General features: G+C 29.5%; 1 protein-coding gene across 12 annotated transcripts in view; it reads right to left on the bottom strand.

Annotated features, from left to right (window-relative positions):
* LOC145295197 (uncharacterized) overlaps window positions 1-21,787 on the bottom strand; it is a 103,364-nt gene extending 81,577 nt beyond the window's left edge. For 2 of the 12 annotated variants that reach the window (XM_080141454.1, XM_080141448.1), the window contains exons 1-2: window positions 21,370-21,505; window positions 4,408-4,515 (exon numbers count right to left, since the gene is read on the bottom strand). The gene's annotated coding sequence lies outside the window, so the exon portion shown is untranslated. Of the gene's footprint in view, window positions 1-4,407; window positions 4,535-19,482; window positions 19,647-21,369 lie in introns of those variants that run through there. The other 10 variants (XM_080141447.1, XM_080141445.1, XM_080141444.1 and 7 more) reach the window with 10 other exon arrangements.
* Window positions 21,788-22,143: the final 356 nt, after the last annotated feature.

Genomic DNA, 22,143 nt, shown 5'->3' with positions numbered 1-22,143 from the left:
GGTCAAATTTTTTTTTTTTTTTTTAACTTTTACCCCTTAACATTTGTTTTGAGCTCAAAATCAAATTAAAAAGTTTGATCCATGTCCAAGTAACATACATCTAAAATTTTAAGTGTTTAGACCCAAAATTGACGGAGGAGTTTGGTAGAGTTCTCAAAGGTCAAATCGTTGAACTTTTACCCTTTGAAAGTCAAACTTCTAGCTGAAGACCAATTAAAAAAGATTTTCCCAAATCTCAATACCCTTTCTGTCAAGTCTCTAGTCTAGACTGAAAATTGACGGAGTAGCTTGATAAGGCAATGTACACACAGACAATTTCACTTTTATAGGTATATAGATTGCAAAATAAAGGCATATCAGATTGGACACATGCACAGGCCTGTAGTCGTGAGCACAACTAAATATTTCAATATTCATGTATTCTTAGAGCAGGTTTTAAAATTATTTTTTTTCGGATTTGCAAAGACAAGGATTTCTACTTTGCCGACAGTAGATTATGTTTTTATTAATGCAAATCAGTCGGTTGTTTTGTGTCTACAATGTTGATGTGACCAAGCTACAACATAACACTATCATATTTTAAATTTGGAGTTAATCTTTCAGTATGTTATACAAATATTTTATTTTAAAACAAAATATAGGAATATTGGATTGAATGTCAAATACAGACTATTAGTTGTAATGAACATAATATTCCATTCAAGCATTTTTCAAATTTTATAACTTTTTCAACAAACTTAAATCACCAAAAGAATTTCTTAAAACAGATGTATAAATATGTAATCTGTTCCGATACTATTTCAGTGTATTTTTCAATAAATTTGCATTGTGAAAATACAAGAATGTATACTTTCATACATAATTAAATTATTTTTATGAGTTACTGATAGACTTTAGTTATTTTTCTCCAACCTGATTTAATGAAACATCAGCTAGGAAACAAGACATTAACATATTTACTCATTTAAAGTGAGTTTTTTTTTCAAATACAATGATTTTAACAGACAGCATTTTCCATGCCCACCACTTCACATTCTGTTCACTAAATATTTGCTAATTTTATAATACATTTCTTTAAATTTTGAAAAGAGATTTATCATTAAATTACACTTAATACAAATTGGATTTTTTTAGAAAGCATAATACAAATGAAAAAAACTAGTTAGCTTGATAATTCTCAGGCAACGCCAGTTTACAGGTTTTGTGAGTAGTAAATGAAATTTTAAATGGAAAAACTTTTGAAAAGCACAAATCTTACCATTTATGAATACAGACTAAAAAAAATTCTAAAGCACAACAAAAATAAAAAGTGCAATTTTCAAGATAAAACTCGAGTTAAGAATGAATTGACAAAAATAAGATGGCAAAGTGAGAGTAGACGGATATGAAAATTTCACTGTCCCCACTTTATTTTTCAATAAATTTTCAAAAATAAATAATGGGGAGACTTATATCAAACTTGCAACACTTCAGACTAGACATAAAATATATTCGATTTGTTTAAGTAAAAAAAAAAAAAAAAAAAAACATCACTTGTTCCAGTGACATTTAGAGTAAGTTTTTAATTCTGATAAAGAAACCAGCAATTTTCATAAATTTATCAAATCTGTTATTTAGGACATAAAGTCAAATCCTAATTAAAAATAGAAAAGAAAAAAACTTTTAAACAGTTTAAAGATTTTTTCAAATGTGAATTTTTTTATTTGGCAATTTAAGTATTTTTATAACAACTATAATGGAAACCGGGCAAATTAGGTATTTGTAAATCACAAGAGATATGTACACCATGATTTCATGGTAGAGTAGCCAATTGGCTGCTTGAAGCTCCACTCCCTCAAACATTTAACTGTGAAACGCCAGGAGAGCCCCTCAACATCAGATCCATGGCAAGATGGTATTTTCCCAAGTGTAGCTGGGTCTAATTTGGCAAGCAGCAAACAAGCAGTTCCTTTTGACAATGGCTACTTTGAACTGCAGAACTAAGTTTATAGGATATTAGTTCTTAGCATACATCTTGATGAAAAACAATTTTCCTCTTAGTATTAGTTAAAGATTTCATAGAACACCTGACAAGGCACAAAGTGTTACAAAAATAAAAAACTTTAAAATAGTATTTTTTTATCACATTTTAAATAATTGATATCAATTAGAAGAAAAACGAAATACAAAATCAATATAATATAATTAGAAAAAACTGATAAGGATATCGAATTATGTATAAGATTCAATTCTAAGAAAATTAGAAGTTAAAAATGTTAATTCAACTTAAAATTAATAACAAAATTAGGATCTTGTTAGAGTAACTGTTGAATTAACGAGTCAATTTTCAGCTGTTACCATTTTGGAAAGACTAACACACTTTTTAATATTGAGTTTTTTTTAATTGCAGGGAGAGAAATATTAAATACAGACCAAAGTTATCAATAAAACCTTTAGATTGTTTTTACATGTAAGCACATATTGGGGGTTTAAAATCAGTGTTTAGAGGGGGTGCATGGTTGTGCCTACTGCGTCACTCTTCTAGACACCTGTAAGACATTTGCTTCAGTTTGTGCAAAGAGCGAGTTAAATGCGATAAGTTTGGGATGGGATCCTGTCTGACAATTCTGTGTCACATTAATTGCTTTTGTAGTATGTTAGAAACAAAAGCACAGTTCAATAAAGGGCAAATAAAACAAAATCGACAAAAAGGATGCCATCAAAAACCTATTGAATATAAAATAAACCCAGGTTTAACTTAAAATTCACTGCCCACATCTACAAAAATGATAAGCAGAAAAAAACAACTAATACTATACACAAGTTCAGTTTGCCCCCACTTTTTTTTTTTTTTTTTTTTTTAAATGGGGCAATAATATGAAGTCCACTACAATGTTTCAATCTTTGTTAATATATTAACAGTGGATAAAGTTTTAAAGTTTTATCAATCTGAAGAAATTAAAATTAAACTTTTCAATAATTTGAAAAGTATAATTTTAATTTTTAAAACTCATTTATATTTAGTAAACAAATTTTGCAGTTAACACTTTGGTCTGTAAAATAAATGTATATATTTTCTCTCCATGTAGAAAGAAAAGACCTTAGAATGGGAAGCCAAAAAGTCATAATTACTTTTTGACAAAACTAATAAATAGAAAAAGGACTCTCCCATCTAAAATCCAAACATGCAGATGTAATTGTAAATATATGGCAGGTATTTTAAATTTATAAGGGATTGTAAAGTGTAATTTAAGGTCATTTATGAGCAGAAAGTTTGTTTCTGAAAAATGGTTAGGTGCACAAGACCAAACAAGAAGGCCTTGAGCTGCAAATCATCAGAAACAAACACCCACAACGAACATGTAATAGAGCAGAAAGAAAAGCAAAACCAACAGGCCAAAGGTCAATTGGAATCACTTTCAAAGGTGTACAAGGAGGAACAGCAAGTAAATCCAAAGTTTTAGAGTTCAGGATTGCAGAGAATAAATATTTGAGAAAAAATCTTTATATAAAAAATAAGTTATATATATAAACACCCCTCCCCTTTTTTTTTCTTTTTTTAAGAGTTACAGATGACTAAAACTATAAAATGGTCGATTTGTAGCAAAACTAATTTTAAGATTGTAAATTATTTTGAAAGAATTTAAAATAATCTAAAAGGTAATATTTTATTTGGAGAGTATATTTTAAGATAGGATAAATATATGGTCTGGAAACAGCATATGCATATAAAGTTTTTAATAAATACCTAGAAAATAAGTTTACATTAAATCTATAGAAATTATGAAAATGTAAATTTTAAAGTATACAAAATGTTTTAAAGTATATAACAAAAATAAAAAATTTTGGACAGGTTCACCTATCTAATATCAACTGGAAAAGTATCTACAGAGAAGTAAACCGCTTCCATATTAAAAAAAAAAAAAATTAAATCTAATTTTTAACTTTTAAGTATAAATTTGGCAGTATTGAAATATGTACAAATATAGATAGAGGAAACACTTATTCCATAAATCCCCTTCCAATTTATTCATAGATTATATAAAATTTAAAATTGTCATTATGAAACTGCAAAATTACAAATTTGATAAAGACTTTTTCTGTTTGAAACAAATAAAATTTTTGGAATGTTTATTGATCAATATCAAAAATATTTTTCTAAGTGATCAAAAACATTTTTGAAACGTTTTAGCTCTTTGTGCACTGAACTTCCAAGTAGTTTGGATTCACTTGAAGCCTGAATAAATATTAATGGTTATTTTGGGGTAAGCGATGAGGCGGAACTCCTGGTGACCCAGACAGTAGCTGCCTGATGCCGCATTGTTGTTGATTGTACGAAATACGGCATGAAGTAGCAATACATGTCCAGGGGATAGACAAGGTGTCTTCTACCCCATCACTACCACAATCAGACCATATTCCACATACCAAGTGTTTATAATGTCTTTAAGACGCTTTGTGCTAGCGCTGCCACAAGTCTTGCTGCTTTACAAGAGAGATTTTTTCCCAACTTCCTCAGCTTCTTTTGTCTGGAACCTATTCAGAAAAAAAATGCCTTCGTTGGAGGGAGAAAGAGATAAAGAAAAAAAGAAAAACAACAAAAGAACTTGTTAATTAGACTCTCATAGTAAGTAGTCATAAGCTTGGGATAAAGCCGGTAATCTATTGCTGAGTGGCACCCCCTCCCATACAACCAACCTGCAGGTAACAACCACCAATGCAAGAGGCAGAGAAATTATGTTACTAAGAAAAATAAGTTTTTCTTTATTATACCATCCATGCTAAGACGTGAATGTAAGATAAATTGACTATTTTTAATATAAATTTTACGTTTCCAAATCTTGTCACAATCTTTCAACAGTTGTACTCTCCAGCCTTCTTCAGTTTCCCCTTTTGTCAGTCTGCATAAACTTCTGAAAAATTTAAACCTTTCATTAAGTCCATTTAGAACCCTAATCATTTAACAATTAAAGAGGTAGAATTTATTCTAGAATATACATCAATATTTTTATAAATTTGGGCATACAAGCTTTCAAAAAACATTTTAAATAGAGATTTCAAGTTACCAACTAAAGCATAAATTCATCTGAAGATTGGCAAAGAGTACAAACAGTCAAAAATATTAAAATTAAAAATGGCAACATTCAAGCAAACTTAATTACTTTGATATAACATACATGGAGCTTAAATTCAATGATTTAAGTTTATAGTTGCTACTTTTTAATTCCGGATTAAAACTTCTAATTATAGCATAAAAATAGGAAAATTAAAATATATGAAAAATGTTAATTCTTGTTTGAAGAGTTCAATATTGATAAAACAATTGCCTCTTACTTTTGTTTCACCATCAAAAACAAGCAGCATAACTCCTAGTAAAGCATCTTGCAAGAGTTAAAACAATGACAACTTTGGAGTTGAAGGAGTCACAATTAAAATAAACTTGAAATCTCTTGATCATTAAACTATCTGAATGAAATTGTTTGAAAATTAAACAGGTTACCAACTCAGACAAAATTATGAATGTTACACGTGTTTGTGTTTCATTCAACTTTAAAACAGAATAAAAACTTTAATTCATTCTTGCATAAAATCTATTGAAAAGTTAAATACCATATAAGATAGAAAAAAAATGTCTAAATTATATATATGAAATGTGAAAAGTGATAATTTTAATGAATAATTGGCAAATATTTAAATTTATAGCAAGGGTGGCTTTCATTTGTGGTTTTTACTTTGCTAGAATTCACTTGACAGTAAAACTTTCACAATACCATTTCAAGATGAAGACTATGCAGGTTCCATTAAAGACATTCTGTGTCAAATATAGTGATCATTCTTTTGAAAATTCTGACCCTCAAATCTTTATCCAACAAACTTGCAAAAGTGGAGTTAGAAATTTAAAAAGAATTAACAGATCTAATTGATACAGAAAATCTTTATTCAATGATGAAGGATTAAAAGAATGATACTAGCCAGACATATGCCTCTGAAGTAATAAATTTTGAATGTCACTCAGAAATATTTCCCTTCAGATTTATCCCAAGCAAAATAACATTTAAACATGATAGAAATGTTACACATTATCAATGGTTAAAAGATTGGGAAAAAAATTAACCATCAATTAAAATGCTAAAATAACTAAAAAATCATTTTGGCATTTTATTTTTAAGGTTTATAAATTTGTATATTCAAAAATTGTTTCAGATGAACCAATTTTCTGCAAATACATAAATATCAAAGAACCTCAAACAATTGATAGAATAACAATTAAGGTGATTCTTTATAATCACACCGCAATGTGAAAGGTGCGATTTTTTTTTTTTTTAATAGTCCAATTTTTGGCATGGGGTATTTCAATCAAGCTCTTGTTCTCAGTGCACCGAGATGCAGTTTTTATTTTAAATTGGACTATATAAAAAAAAAAAAAATTTTTTTAAATTATTGAAAATGTGATTTTAACAAAAATGCATTCATATTCTCTTACCTGCATACACGCACACAAATCTTTCATTGCACCCAAACAAATCAGAAATACATCTTAGAACCATGGCAATATTGTGTTTATAGTTAAGTTTAATTAATTAGGTTTAATTTTTTACAAATAATTTTTTTTAAATAAAATGAACGCAGAATTATGAGTAAATTACAAATACTTGTAAAGTAATCTTTAATTGGCAAGTAGAATCTGATTTAAAAAAAAACAAAAAAAAACTACGAAGGTGATACTTATAAAAGGTGTGGCAGTTATTGCAGAGGAGGGGAGGGTATCCTAGTAAAATAAATATTTGCCTCATCTTCTGTAAAAACTACAAGCATCAATACGTTCCCAGATTGATAAAATGATTTACACATTAACATTGTTTCTCAGATTCAGTTTTGCTTAAAGGTATCCTAAACAAGTTTTATTTTCATTAAATTAATTTGACCAGAGATCTTTGCAAAACCAACAAAATTTATTTTCATTGGGAGTGAGAAAATTTGCACTCATCTACAAAAGTTAATTTTCAGTGCATAACCAAAGTAAATGAAAATTATAATCAAAGCAATACCAGCTTAAATTTGGTAGGGATAAAAACTTGACACAAGGAAAAAAGTTTGCTTCTTGTTTTTAAATAATTCTATTGCAGAGTGAAATAAATTGTAGACAATTATTCCATCTCAAAATTTCTACAATTCCAGAAGTGACGCACATTGAATAGATATTTTTCAGCTAAAATACTGAAGTGAAGATTCTGCATCTGTTTGGTCATAATATTTTTTAACAAATTAAATAAAAATTGTTCAAAACAACGAAGTAGAAGCAAAATATGTTAATGCTGCCAAACTATGACGGAAAAGCTTTATTACATAAAAAATTTTTTAATTCAGGTCTTATGTATGACAAAGAAACTGGAATCTTAGGAAGATATCATTCCAATTATAGAAACAACTGAACTTATGAAAAAATTTCAAAATCTACCTGGTAAATATACCCAGTGAAGTTGGAATATATGAGTGTGAATGCCTGACATTTAATTGAATGCCCAATTCCCAGCTTAAACTGATAAGAAAATTGAAGTAAATGAACAGAATTTTTCAGCTTTTATGTAGCTGAAGATATCAATCATTTGTCAGATTTTTTGCGTTTTTCTGTGAACGTAAGTTCTGTTTAAATCGCCACAACACATCAGTACCAAATAAAGATTTTTTTAAATGTTAATGTAAATCCTAAAATTCTTTGAACTAGTTGTTAGCAGCGAATTAAGTTTAAACAATTCCTTTGTTAGAAATTTATTGTAGTGCAGACATTTTACTTTTTTTTATGAGGTTCAGAATTAATAGTATACGGCGGGGGGGGGGGGGGTCACACTTATTGCCAGGTGTTTGCTAACATACAATTAACAACTATAGAGAAACACCTAAAAGTATCAAGTTATTTATATAAATGCAAATGTCCCAAACATCTTTAAATGATATTTCAAAAAGAAGTACGTTCATACTAATTTAAGATTTTTGTCAAATACAATCAAAGACAATTCAACATTTCTAAAATCGTCTATCAAAATATTTTAACAATTTATAGGTTATAGTTGGTAATTAAAAACAAGTTGGTAAGGGTTATCTAGTAATTGTGTAGGGCAGCTCATAATTCGACTCCAGTTGCAAGGTTGTCATAGTCTGGTATAGGTATGACCTTGGAGTGAAGAGTATAAGGGAATATATATATATATATATATATATATATATATATAGACAATTGACAAAGATGTCAAAAATATATTGCATCAAAATATCAATAAACAAAAACATAAGTGATAGCCTTGACTACGGCACGTGTTCATACGGCTGATATAGAGTTGGTTATGAAGCTTTTCATTCAATTATAGCAAGGTCATTTGAAAGTTCGACAGCAGCAGGATGTTAGGGTTTTAGGCAGTATTCCCAACCCCTCCACCTGGCACTTGAAAATACTAAGTTTCGTCACCATATATTTACAGAGGTTTTGCCTGGACGAATTCTTTTTCAAATTTTTATTTTATATGCAATCTTCAAGTTTCGTCACTCGACATGTCCAATGTTTAACAGAGGAAACTTTAATATACTTACGTGTATGCACAATTTCTAATACAATAAATCGATCCCCCATATTGGAACCGTAGATGAGAACACTCACACCGCTTTTACATAAAGAATTTTCATTTATCGATCTAAGGGCAAGAATTAATGGTTAGTGTGCACTAGAGTACCAACTAAAGACTTAAAAAGTTGATTTTTAGGGGTATTCGGGTCTGTATTCCATATTGTTTTCATTGGTCGCCATGTTTGTTTTTTGCGCATGTGTGAAAACCCCTAAAAATCAATTTTTTAAAAGTTGGTACTATAGCGCACACTGACAATTACCCGTAGATTGTTAAAATTGGTTGATGATACTTGAAGATTGAGTATTAAAAAAAAAAAAAAAAAAAAAAAAAAAAATTCGGGTGACGAAACTTGAAGAACCATAATTATGTGGTAACCGTGAAGAAAGCCTGTTTCCTCCGTTTGACTATAGGTGGCGTTACTGTAGGTGTATCAGAATTTTTGACACCCCTAACACGAAACTGCAAATAAAATATAAAAAACTCGTAATTTCTCTTTTAAAGGTGGGTTGTTTATTTTCTTTATGGATTATACTTCCAAAATAAACTATTAAAGTTGTATAAAAAGTAATAGAAATATTTTTTAAAATAGTAATGAAATTAATTGAATGTTACGAGTTCAGTATTTTTCAATTTTTAAACTTTAAATATCTATCAATTTTTCTATTGATTCTATTTTTATGATATTTTCAGGGTCAATGTGAAATTTTATGCTCTTTCCAATAAATCGAATATAATATTTTAGACAAACGTTTTTTTTTGTTTTTTTTTAATTTCCCCCCCCCCCCATTTTCAAATGTCTATTAAAAAGTAAATAATTTATGTACCAAAGTTTTATATATCACAAATTGAAGATAAAAGATCAATAAATATATTCAAATTTAAAACAAAAAAGTAGTGTTTTTTTAAGAAATTTACCTGTAAAGTCCGAAGTTTACAACCTTTTAAAAAAAAAAAAACACGTTTGTTTTTTTTTTAATGAAACCTTGGTCCTTTAATTAAAAAAAAAAAATTAGGGCTCGAATTACATTTTTCGAGGAGTTATAAGCTTCGAAAGATAGCGGGTGGAATTATTCAATAGTTTTCACGAAATTTCTGACACTGCTAGCGTCACTGTCTGTCCACCCAGTTACGGAAGCACAAAATGTATATAATGGCACCCTTGAAATAAAAATAAATGTTTTTGTTATATTTTAATTTTAAACATGTTTTGTGTTTTTTTGCAAACATATTTAAGTTTTATTTTTCCAAACATTTACCTTTTTGTTTTTACGTTTTTTTGCAAGCATAAAATAAATATTTTTGAAATATTTTTCTTTTTGAAAAGTTTGCTTATGCACTTTGTACCGCGCTATTTTTTAATAGTAGTTTCAAGTAAGATTCAGGTTTTACAATATCCTTTTTCAAATATATATAAATACTCGCGGAAAAGGTAAAATAAGTGCAGAAAAATTTCAAAAAAAAAAAAAGGGGGGGGGTCCATATAAAAAAAAAAGATAAAAAAACGATTTTTTTTATAAGAGCGTAAAAAAGGTTGTATCCATAAATATGTTTAAAATTAAAATATAACAAAAACATTTTTATTTCAAGGGTGCCATTATATACATTTTGTGCTTCCGTAACTGGGTGGGCAGACAGTAACGCCACCTATAGTCAAACGGAGGAAACAGGCTCTCTTTCTTCACGATTACCAATTACGTATATAAAAATAATCGGAAAAGGGAAAATTTCGAGCGAAATTAAAATAAAAAAAAAATCGAAAAAATAGGGGGTTACAGCTCACACGTGAACCAACCTGTCCCCTCATCGCTATTAGCACCAAAATGTGATATAGATTTAGTTAGGCACCGCCAAAAATGGCCGCAAAATCAAGTTGTTTTTAAAAAATAAATTACATTTATTAAAATCCATTATTTCTGAGTAACTTTTTTTTTTCCAGAAAGATAAAACCCTGAATTTTATCATATAGAAAACAGAATAATGTAAAACTTTTTCTACTATTTTTAATTCAATTTTAAATGTTAAATTTTCCCAAAAAGTTAACAATTGACATTTTTTGTTTTGCACAAAAAACGTATTTAAATATTTAAAAAAAAGGGGTTTTGAAATTATTTATTTATTTTTTAAGAGAATATGCAAAAATATTATAATATAAGTACCTGAATTTCAAATAATTCCACTTATTCATATAGGTAACCAGATATTTCGCATCGACGTACAGTTCAGATCGACTCTGTTTACGTTTTCGTTTGATAATAAGAAAACTATGGAAGACCAAACAGGCCAAAAAAACTTATTTTTCAGTGACGAAAATTTCAATGTATTATTAAGCTGAGGCTGGCCAGTACCAGATGGGTGACCATTTGTATGAGTTTGGTTTTTAATGTGTATGTGTGTGGGGGACAGGCTCCCCAAAATTGGGGGGGGGGGGGGCAATTTAAAGCAGAATAAAAAAAAATTATTTCAGCGCGTTTGGTCCACCGTAGTCGAAAGGCGGCAAACGTTTTCAAACGGGATCGAAAAAAATGATGCTATTTTTAACACAAAGGGCACAATATTTATCGAATTTTTTTTTTTTTTTGTATCGATTATTCAAAGCATGCCCTGTTTAATAATGGTCATGCATTATTCGGCTCGCTAAAACAAAATTGTTAATTTATTTATCAAAAATTTTAAAATGGCTTTTTTCGTATAAATATTAAAAAAAAATTTTTTTTGTTTTGCTTAACTTAAATTAATTATTTTACTTAACATATTCACCGAATTTCACACTTCAAAACTCAAAAGCGGGATAATTAAACACAATCGAAGTTCTGATATTCAGACGTCAAAATAAGGTATGCAAACAATTTTTTTTTTTTTTTTTTGAATCTATAATTCTGTCCCTTACAACAACACAATGTTTTGTTCAGTTTCAGATGATTATTTTAAGCATATTTGTTCCCACTTCAAAACAAGAGGGGGGGGGGTTGTAAGCAAAAAAAAAAAAATATATATATAAATATCGTTTATGAAAAATAAGTACACTGTTATAAAGTTCATTCTTCTAACAATCGCTGAAAATTTCGTATTGATCGGATAATTACCTGATTTTTGGTAGATTTTTAAAAAGACGGTCCGTCAAAAAGTACTGACCTGCCCCCCCCCCCAGTTTTGGCGGTGCCTAGATTTAGTGATCTTTAATTCTCCCAGTCAACGTCGGTGTACGTTAGTGGTAAGTATATTCCCAACACGAAAAAGCGCATTATCATAGAAAACTTTTGCAACATCTATAATAGTTTATAACAGAATAAAATCTGAGCAATTATAAACTGATGCTTTCCAACAACGAATCATCTTAGTTTCTCGTGTAAAATTAGATGCAACCAACCATACAATTTGTATGACAACGTGCCTTTGCATGTAAGTAACTAGTAACAGGCATTAAATAAAAAGTAGTCTATTGAAGTGTTCGAAGTAAATCTCGGAAACGACAAGATACACCGACACATTCTGATTCGCCAGGATTCCGCAAACAAATCTTTGCAAATTTTAATAGAATTGTGTATTAATAACGTGGGATTGTACTACTATGCACAGATTCGAAAAAGTGGCAAAAAAAATAAAATAAAAATAAAAAAAATTTAAAAAATTGGGGTTTGTATTACTGTACAGTGTACACAGATTCGAAAAAGTTGTCAAAAAAAAAAAAAAAATATATATATATATATATATATATATATATATATATATATATATATATAACAAATAAATGTTATCAAAGACAAGATAAGTTACTTTTCTACCTAACTGGATATATTTTTTTGTGTTTTTATTCAATGTAACATGTTTATTCAGCTCGAAAAGCATACAGTGTTTACCGATGTATTGGAAAATTCAAAATGGCGCCCGACACTCTTTAACACGGTAAGTTCAGGAAAAGATGTTATAAATAATAAACTAGACAAAATACTGTTAGAAATTCGCTCATTATATTGTTACCGTGACATAAGTTGACATATATTCGGTGTTTTTTTTAAATAGTATTTTATCTAGTTTATTATTTATAACACCTTTTCCCAAACTTACCATGTTAAAGAGAGTGTCGGGCGCCATTTTGAATTTTTCAATACATCGGTAAACACTGCATGTTTTTCGAGCTGAATAAACATGTTACATTCAATAAAAACGCAAAAAATGTATCCAGTTTGGTAGAAAAGTAACTTATCTTGCCTTTGATAATATTTGTTTGTTATATATATTTTTTGACAACTTTTTTCGAATCTATGTGTACAGACAGTAATACAAACCCAAAAATGTTATGTTATCAAAAGCAAAATCAGTTACTTTTCCACATAACTAGTTAATTTTTTAGTTTTATTTCATGTAACGTGTTTAATCGGCTCGAAAAAAAAAAAAAAAAAAAAAAAAAAAAAAAAAAAGTATTTACCGATGTATTTGAAAAATGCAAATGGCGGCAGACTTGAATACGTAAGTTTGGGAAAATACGTTAAAAATAAAAACTATACAAAATACTGTTAGAAACCCACTCAATATATGTTCCGTTACCGTAACATCAGCTGAGCTGACATATTATTCGGTGGGTTTCTAACAGTATTTTGTATAATTTTTAGTTTTATCGTATTTTCCCCAAACTTACGTATTCAAGTCTGCCGCCATTTGCATTTTTCAAATACATCGGTGAACACTTTTTCGAGCCGAATAAACGTTACATTAAATAAAAGCACTAAAAAATTATCGAGTTAGGTAGAAAAGTAACTTAGCTAGCTTTTGATAATATTTACTTGTTATATATTTGTTTTATGACAACTTTTTCAAATCTATGTGTATAACGTTGAAGAGTACGTTTAAAAATTTTGGTAAAATTTTACATTAAGGCCCATCTCACGTTCGTATATAAACTATATTTTTTGTAGATTTCGGTATGCTAAAAACGAATCTGCAAACAGTTTCCGTCGCAAAAAAGTTTCCATATGAAGAAATTACTTTTTCGAAAAGTGGGTGATCACTTTTCAATGTAAATTTAACTTAAAATGAGCACCCACTTTCTGGCCATCTGAGGTGGCATTTTAATGTTTGACTAAAAGGTTTTCGATTTTTTTGTTTTCATCTTCCAATAAAAGACACGAGGAAATTAAAAAAAAAGAAAAATCGGTATTATTTTACTTTAAGGCTCGTCTCACATTCGTATAGAAAAAAGGTTTTGTATTTTTTCCGTGTGCTTTAAAAGAATATGGTAACCGTTTCCGTCGCAAATTTACCGTTTATATGGTATTAACCCCTGAACTCTGGAACTATTTTCCATTTCACAGCCTAGTCTTCGTTTACGCTATGCGCGAGCATAAAGGAAGGCTGTTAAAATGTACGCTCGTGTACCAAACTGGCTTGTCACAGTGTAGTATTGGTGAAAAATTAAAATTAGACGAAAATGGCCACTCGTGATAACAAATTACATGGTTTAATATTTGAAAAACTACTTGTTTTTCGTACATTGTGACAAGCCAGTTTGGTACGCGAGTGCACATTTAACAGCCTTCATTTATGCTCGCGCGTAATGTAACGAATGCTAGGCTGAGAAATGGAAAATAGTCCCAAAGTTCAGGGGTTAATACCATGCAAAAAAAAATCAAAACTTTTTAACCAAAAAAAGTCTCATCTCTCAGGTGACCAGAAAGTGGATGCAAGTTAAATTTACATGGAAAAGTGATCACCCACTTTTCGAAAAAGTAATTACTTCATATAAAAACTTTTTTTGCGACGGAAACGGTTTGCAGATTTGTATTGGAAAATTTAAAATGGCGCCCGACTCTCTTTGACACGGTAAGTTTGGAAAAGGAATTATAAATAAATAAATAGACAAAATACTGTTAGAAACTTGCTCAATGTTACCGTAGACTGAAATATTCGGTAGGTTTTTAACAGTATTTTGTATATTTTTTATTTTTAGTTCCTTTTCCAAAACTTACCGTGTCAAAGAGAAAGTCGGGCGCCATTTAAAATTTTCCAATAAATCGGTAAACACTGTTTTTCGAGCTGAATAAACATGTTACATTAAATAAAAACATTAAAAACATCCAGTTATGTAGAAAAGTAACTTACCTTGCCTTTGATAACATTTTTTTTTTACAACTTTTTCGAATCTATGTGTACAGTACAGTACAGTACAAAACCTTAATGTTTTTTTTAATTGTTCTAAAAAGTTTTCATTGGTTTACAAAAACATTGTTTTTCGTTCTTTTTCTTGGGGGGGGGGTATTCAATAGAACTTGCGAATAGTTTAACAGCTGCTTCTGTAGTTTAATTAACCGTTTTTCTGAAAGTAACGCACCACCCACCACGCACTAATTGTTACCGAGTATAATACTGTTTAACATTTCACAGAAATTCTGTTTACATTGGAGAGGGGGGGGCACTTTGGTTGCCTAAAACGGTGTCTTAATTTTAATTTAATAATTGCGTTTTTTTTTTTCATGAATATTTAACGTGTTCAAATAGATTTTTTAAATCCATTTTATCAATTTAAACAATATTAAACGTATAAAAAAGCCAAACTAGTAATTATTTTTTGTGGTAATCTGCAGAAGTAGATTTGGTTTTAAAAACTTTCAATTCATCGTTAAAAGATTGGAACGTTGAAACTTTTTTTTTTTTTTTGCACACGTGGTGTACTACTGGTGTACAGGTAAAATTTTCATGGACAGCTTTATAACAAAAGATAATAGAGTTATGCATTACAATAGACAATGAAAAGATAGAACAAGAAACAAATGTTACCAAAGGCAAGATAAATTACTCTTCTACATATCTGGATAGGAATATGATGTTCTAACTTATTTTAAAATGTATTTTAATTGTGAAATGCTGAGCAGCTCAGCAGCACTTAAGAAATGGCATTGTTCAGAGAATCGCTCAAACTCGAAAATAAAAATAGTAACAAATTCCAAATAGAGATCATCGTGCTATTTATTGGTAGATTTCTATCAGTATTTATTTTCGAATTTTGGAACGATTCTCGAGACGCCAAGGCGAGAGCATAATGGCGTACCAATCATACCAAAGAGAATATTTTTCTTTGTTTGGTGGTGTTGAATTTTAATTAGAATCATTCGACAAAATAAAATAGCAGTAAGCTCGATTGACATAAAATAAAGCAAGTTGTTAAATAATCAGACATTTTCGAATCAAAATATTGATTTGAATGAAACGGAGAAAAGTTAAGGATAACGATAATAGCCATTTCAGAAAAAAATCCGTGAAATGATCAGGTCATTTTGAAACGGTGAAAGATACAAAGAATACCCCTTACGCGAAAAAATTACCCTTAAAAATTGGAAAATATAGGAAACTAAGTTTTTAATTTAAATCAAAACCACCTTGAAGAGGTAGAAGAAAGCCAACGCGTCATAAAACGTGTTTAACCTTCCAGGGTTTTTATTGCGCAGATTCTTCAGAACATGAAAGAATTCACATGGCCGAATATTTTAGCTTTCAGTATAATTGCAGGATTTTCTTTAAATAAAATTCATACGCCTATCAAGCTATATGTTCGATACACGTACTTTCAGAAAATTCGAGAAACATTTTTTCGTATGCTTTATCTCCCATGGGAATCGGTTTCACACACAAAAAAAAAATCTAAATATTTAAAAGATGCAATTATATATTTAAAAGAAATCTCAAACACTATATGCAGATATAAAGATGAATTTTTTTTTTTTTTTTAAGTTAGACAGAAAAATTGACAAAAGTGCATTATAGTTAACAAACGAATGATAAATATAAGTTACAAAAAACAATTGTATTTGTACACCCCCTTATATTTTCTTTTTTTAGCGGGATTGATCTACCAGATAATCAAAAATAAAATTTGAAGATTTGTAAGGAGTGCTCAGTTTTTAATACGTTTTAGTAAATCGATTCCCCAAGTTGGAACCATGCGACGAGAACACGCACACCCATCTCATTAAAAAAATATTCAATATCAATCTAAGATCAGTAACTAGTAAGTGAAAAATCTTTTATAAGTATGTGAGTGTTCTCATTGAGTGGTTCCAATATGGGGCTCGATTTACTAAAACCTTGTATTAGAAACCGAGTACCCCTTACAAATCATTAAATACTGAGTTTTTTTTTTTATTAAATAATCTGATAATGATCCGCTGATTATGAATATAGGGGGGGGGCATTGTATACAGGTTCACCCAAAATTTGATTTACCGACTTTTACATAGCTTTTTCAGTTTTGAAATTTAAAGTGTTCCTAATTTCAGAATTTATAGTCTATCATGTGATACCGAAAGTTTCGTAGTGCAAAGTATTTTAAAATGAACCAAAAACTATTAAGTTAAAAATATACAGATAGATTAGTAACATCGAACTTTCGGTCAAATTTTTATGTTCACAAAGGTTTTGTCCGGAGCTGTCATCTCCAAAAGGAACGTGGTATAATTTTACTTTATGGCTCGTCTCACGTTCGTATGTAACAAAATATTTCTTTGTACATTTCGGTGTGCTAAAAACGAATCTGCAAACCGTTTCCGTCGCAAAAAGGTTTCCATGATTTTACTTTCCAAAAGTGAGTGATCAATTTTCCATATAAATTTAACTTGGAATGAGCACTCACTTTCTGGCCACCCGAGAGGGGGCATTTGTGTTTATTGGCTAAAGTTTTGTTTGATTTCTTTTGCATGGTATTAACCCCTGAACTTGGGACTCTTCCATTTCACAGCCTAGCCTTCGTTTAACGCTCGTTACGCACGGGCATAAACGAAGGCTGTTAAATGTGCACTCGCGTACCAAACTGCCTTGTCACAGTGTAGTATTGACGAAAAATTAAAATTAAATGAAAAACAAGTAGTTTTCCAACTACTAAACCATGTAATTCTATGTTATCACGGGTGGCCATTTTGTACGCGTAAGCGCGCACGCGATCGACGCTCGTGCCGTCGACCACGTAAATAAAATGTTATCAAAAGCACGGCAAGTTACTTTTCTACCTAACTGGATATGTTTTTACTCAATGTAACATGTTTATTCAGCTCAAAAACAGTGATTACCAATGTATTGGAAAATTTAAAATGGCGTACGTACGACTCTCTTTGACACTATAAGTTTGGGAAAAAGAGCTAATAAAAAATATACAAAATACTGTTAGAAACCCATCGAATATGTAAGCTTATGTTACGGTAACATATTGAGCGAGTTTCTGACAGTATTTTGTATATTTTTTATTTATAACTCCTTTTCCCAAACCTACCGTGTCAAAGAGAGTCGGGCGCGGGCGCCATTTTAAATTTTCCAATACATCGGTAAACTGTTTTTCAAGCTTAATAAACATGTTACATTAAATAAAAACACTAGAAAATTATCCAGTTAGGTAGAAAAGTAACTTATCTTGCCTCTGATAACATTTGCTATAGTTTTGACAACTTTTTCGAATCTGTGTGTACAGTAATACAAATCCATATAAACTGAAAAGCTATGTAAGTCGATATAGTTTAACTTTTTCTTGCATTTGGTAAACGTTTTGAATTTTTTCACCTCATTTTGTACCTTTATGCTGTACAATCGTCAAATTATTCTAGAGTGCTCAATAATGTAGAGCCGATACAATTTAAAAAGCTGCACAGATGCCAACATTACAATCGTCGGATTGTTGCTTAGATTGCAGTTTGGCTATGCATGAAACCCGGTGTAATGTTACAAGGTGAGCGGAGAATTTTAAAATACTTTCAGGAAGCATTTAATTTGGAGAGTGGGGGGAAATTTTTCCGAATAAACGTGAAAAAAAAAATAAATAATAATTGGTACATTCATTTTATTTTAGAGTTATAAAATTAATTTTTTGCGAAGCGTGATAATTTTTAAAATATGATTTTACGCTATCTCTTACGCTTGCTTTCACCTAACAGTTTATTAAACAATATACTGTTAGGTCAAAGTACAGAATGGTTAATTAAAGCCACCTTCGCCATGTTAAGGAGTTTTTAAATGATTTCAGTATGGTCCATAAACGGCAGAAGTGCTTTTTTTCACCGATATGCTTAGAAAGGAATTAAAATGCTATTTTTGGCAATAGCTCATTAATAGCTAGGAAAAAAAAAAAAAAAAAAAAAAATGTAGTCCTACAAACAAAGTTTATGACGAATATTTCAACGTTGTATACATTTCAAAAAAATATAAATACAAGATAAAACAATATCGTCTGTACAAATTTTGGTAATTTTTTATAGTGAACAGTTCAGGCCACTAAACTGCGGTTTTACCAATTTATATTTTTTAAATGCTAAATTTTATTGGTTGTACAAACAGGTCATACCATTTAAACAATTTCATTTCAAATATTACATTTAATATTGTTTCCATATTAGAAATACGACTAAGTAAATAGTACTTAGTATATAAAAGTTAAAACAAAGGAAAAATAACAGCCTTGAAAAGAGTCTTTTAAAGACAAAGTATTATGTGTTTTTAAAGATTTTTTTAAAACATTTAGAAGATAAATTTCATATATATATATTATATATACACACATACATACACACAGAGAGGGAATTAAATAAAGACTTCAGAAAAAAAATGTAACTTAAAGCGCTATGTTAATATTAACTATTGAATATTGCATTTATCGAATAGAAAAAAAAATGGATTTAAACCAGATTAAAAAAAAAAAAAAGATTTTTAAGAAATAAAAAGATGAAACACGAAATAAAAAGTTAATTTAGACAAAGAATCGAGAAAGAACCGGCCGGCTATCACTTATTTTTTTTTTTTTTTTTTTTAAATAGGCAGAATTAAAAATTATTAAAAATAGGCAGAATGATGGCAGAAATATTTTTTTCTGACACGAAATAAAATTGATGATAGCGTACGCTATTTAATATACCTGATTTAAAAACTCTTCAAATGGTATCAACTGCAGTCAATAATAAAGTCATAAATAACGGTTAAGTTAGAAAATTGATGAACAGCATGTAGACGAGCCGGCGTCAAGATGGCGACTTAATTATCATAAATAAGAGTTGAATGTCCTTGGACTGCAAATGGCTCACGTTTCACAAATCACGTCGGGCGTGATTTCCACCATAATAACTATTTATGCTTTCAAAAAACAATTTCAGTCCCATTTTTTCAGCAAATGTATTTTTAAATTTTTAAATTTCAAAATAAATTGCAATAAAAAAAAAAATATTTTCTTAACATTCCCTTTTCATATTTTATTTAAAAGAAAACATGATTTAAAAAAGTTCAAAATCAGGGGAGATAATTGTAGAATTTTATACTTGTACAAAATTTCCCCCAAGTTTATTTTATTTTTTTTTTTTTAATTAGGATTTTATTTAACATTAAAGATGTTATATTTTTTAAATGATTTTAAAGCATTTGAATGTGAACCGGAAAAAAACCAGCGGAGATTACAAAGTTACTTTGTGGAAGAAAAAAAGAAATCTTTTTTTCGGCGTTTCTACAAACAAAACAAAAATATTGGAAACTCTGGTTTCAAAGAAAGAATATCTTTAAAATATTTTACAATTAAAACATTTATCCCTTTATTATTTGTTGTTGTTTTTTTTTTTTTTGTTTAGTTCATTCATGACTTTAAGATGACATTTTCTTTTTTTTTTTTTTTTTTTACAAATAGGAGGGTGGGAGTTGTATACGTTTCCACGTTCGTCATTTTCTTTCCAAAAAGGTGTCATTTCTACACGATTATTCCATTTGTAGTTTGAAAAAATATTTCAATTAAAGATATAATATTCATAAAGATTTCATTCAACAATTATTCTTTTTAAGAGAACTTTGTTTTGCTAACTTCAATATTAGAAAGAACTCAGTAGGAAAAATAACTTTGAAGTAAAGTAACAGATACGGGAAAGCACAATGGAGCTAAATGTAAAAATTGACAAAAAAATATACAAAAAAAATGTTCTTTTAAACAAAGAAATGATATAAAATTAAATCTTTATTTTTATTTTGTTACAATTTTGAATTGCAATGTAATTTTAGAACTACAACTCAAATAATTGTATAGAATTGAGTCTTTTGAAAACAATTTGGAACGTTGGAAACATGCAATCCAGTATCCACGCCCTTCTAAAATTATGTAATATTTTTTTGTGGAAAGGAAAATTATGGATTAAGGTACCACGTCATTCTCAAATTATTAACAAATCCGAAGGAGGTAACAGTTTACAAATGATATTTTACCGATCTTTAATCACGTTTTATTTCGAAATTTCATGCTGAGAAAATAATTTCATATTAAACTTTTCATAGCAAACCCAACCAATAAAAATACTGAACAGTAAATGCTCGAAAATATTTTATCTATAATTTTATATATAATTCAAACAGTTGGTATTCAATTGAAAAGAATGATGCCCTCTCCTCCGACAAAATTAAATAACAACCGTTATAGAGAGTGAAAAAATATTTGGTATAGCAAGTTTAAAGGAGGGGGGGTACGTTAAACTGAACTTAAACTGATTACTTACGTAAGTCAATGAAAAAAATTTGCAATATGAAAGTATGACAATTCGTAAGAAGTAAAAAGTATAACAAGTAGTAAGTTAGTAAACTTAATATTTTATTTTATATTAAATAAAAAAAACAAATAGAAGAGGGATATGGGAAAGAAAGATTAATTATTGGGTAAATTTTATTATAATTACCTCCCCTTTTTAATTTTTTTTTTTTTTTTTTTTTTTTTACTTTTCCTTTCTTTTTCGAAAATTCATTTAAACAATAATAACCAAATTATAATTTTACTTACGTGTTCTGTCAGTTTTACTGATCTCTCGTAGAATACATGGCCCGCGAGAGATCTGTCTGAGGTTCCGTATACTTTGTTCATATCAGAAAAGCTCTTTTATATATATATGTATATATATATTAAGCAGATTTTAAAGAAAACATTGGTAAAAAAAATGACGGCTTGGTTCAGGATGCACATGGGCCCACCCCTGTGTACTCGCTGAACCCTAAGCCGCTCCCCCAAATCCAACTTTAATATTTTATTTTTTTGTATCGACAAAAAAGTCGGCGGATTTTGTCAATGAATACCATAGTTATTTATGCAGGGAAATAAAAAAAAAACTATCGCTCGAATATTTAATCTTACATGCACTTTAGGTATAGTAGAACGAAGAAGGAAATAATACTGAAAAGAGTAGATCCGCTACTTCTCCTACGAGTTTTAATAATAGACATTTAGTGTGAGAGAGAGAAAGAGAGGGAGAGAGAGAGAGAGGGAGATCACCATATATGCGTACATAGTAGTAGCGCGCACATTATTTTGACAGAAATTTGTTAAAATGTTATCTTCCCCCTACATTTAATCACATTTAATGTTTATTGCAGTGGCAACGTTATTTTTCTACACCTGTTTTATTTCAAATTCAGAGTGCCTAAAACGACTTCTCGAAGCACTAAAGCAGACATCAGTTTATTGCCTTCCTTCTGAAACTCCCTCCTTAGTGAGGGATTGCCAAGGGGCTTTACATATATTTTCTTCCCAATTGATAGTGTTTTTTTTTTGTTGTTGTTG

The sequence above is a fragment of the Euprymna scolopes genome, chromosome 2 (genome assembly GCF_053919585.1).
Source record: "Euprymna scolopes isolate OS-2025 chromosome 2, ASM5391958v1, whole genome shotgun sequence".
Lineage (NCBI taxonomy): Eukaryota > Metazoa > Mollusca > Cephalopoda > Sepiida > Sepiolidae > Euprymna > Euprymna scolopes.
Note: the sequence above shows the minus strand (reverse complement) of the source record. Positions and strands in the feature narration are given on the sequence as shown.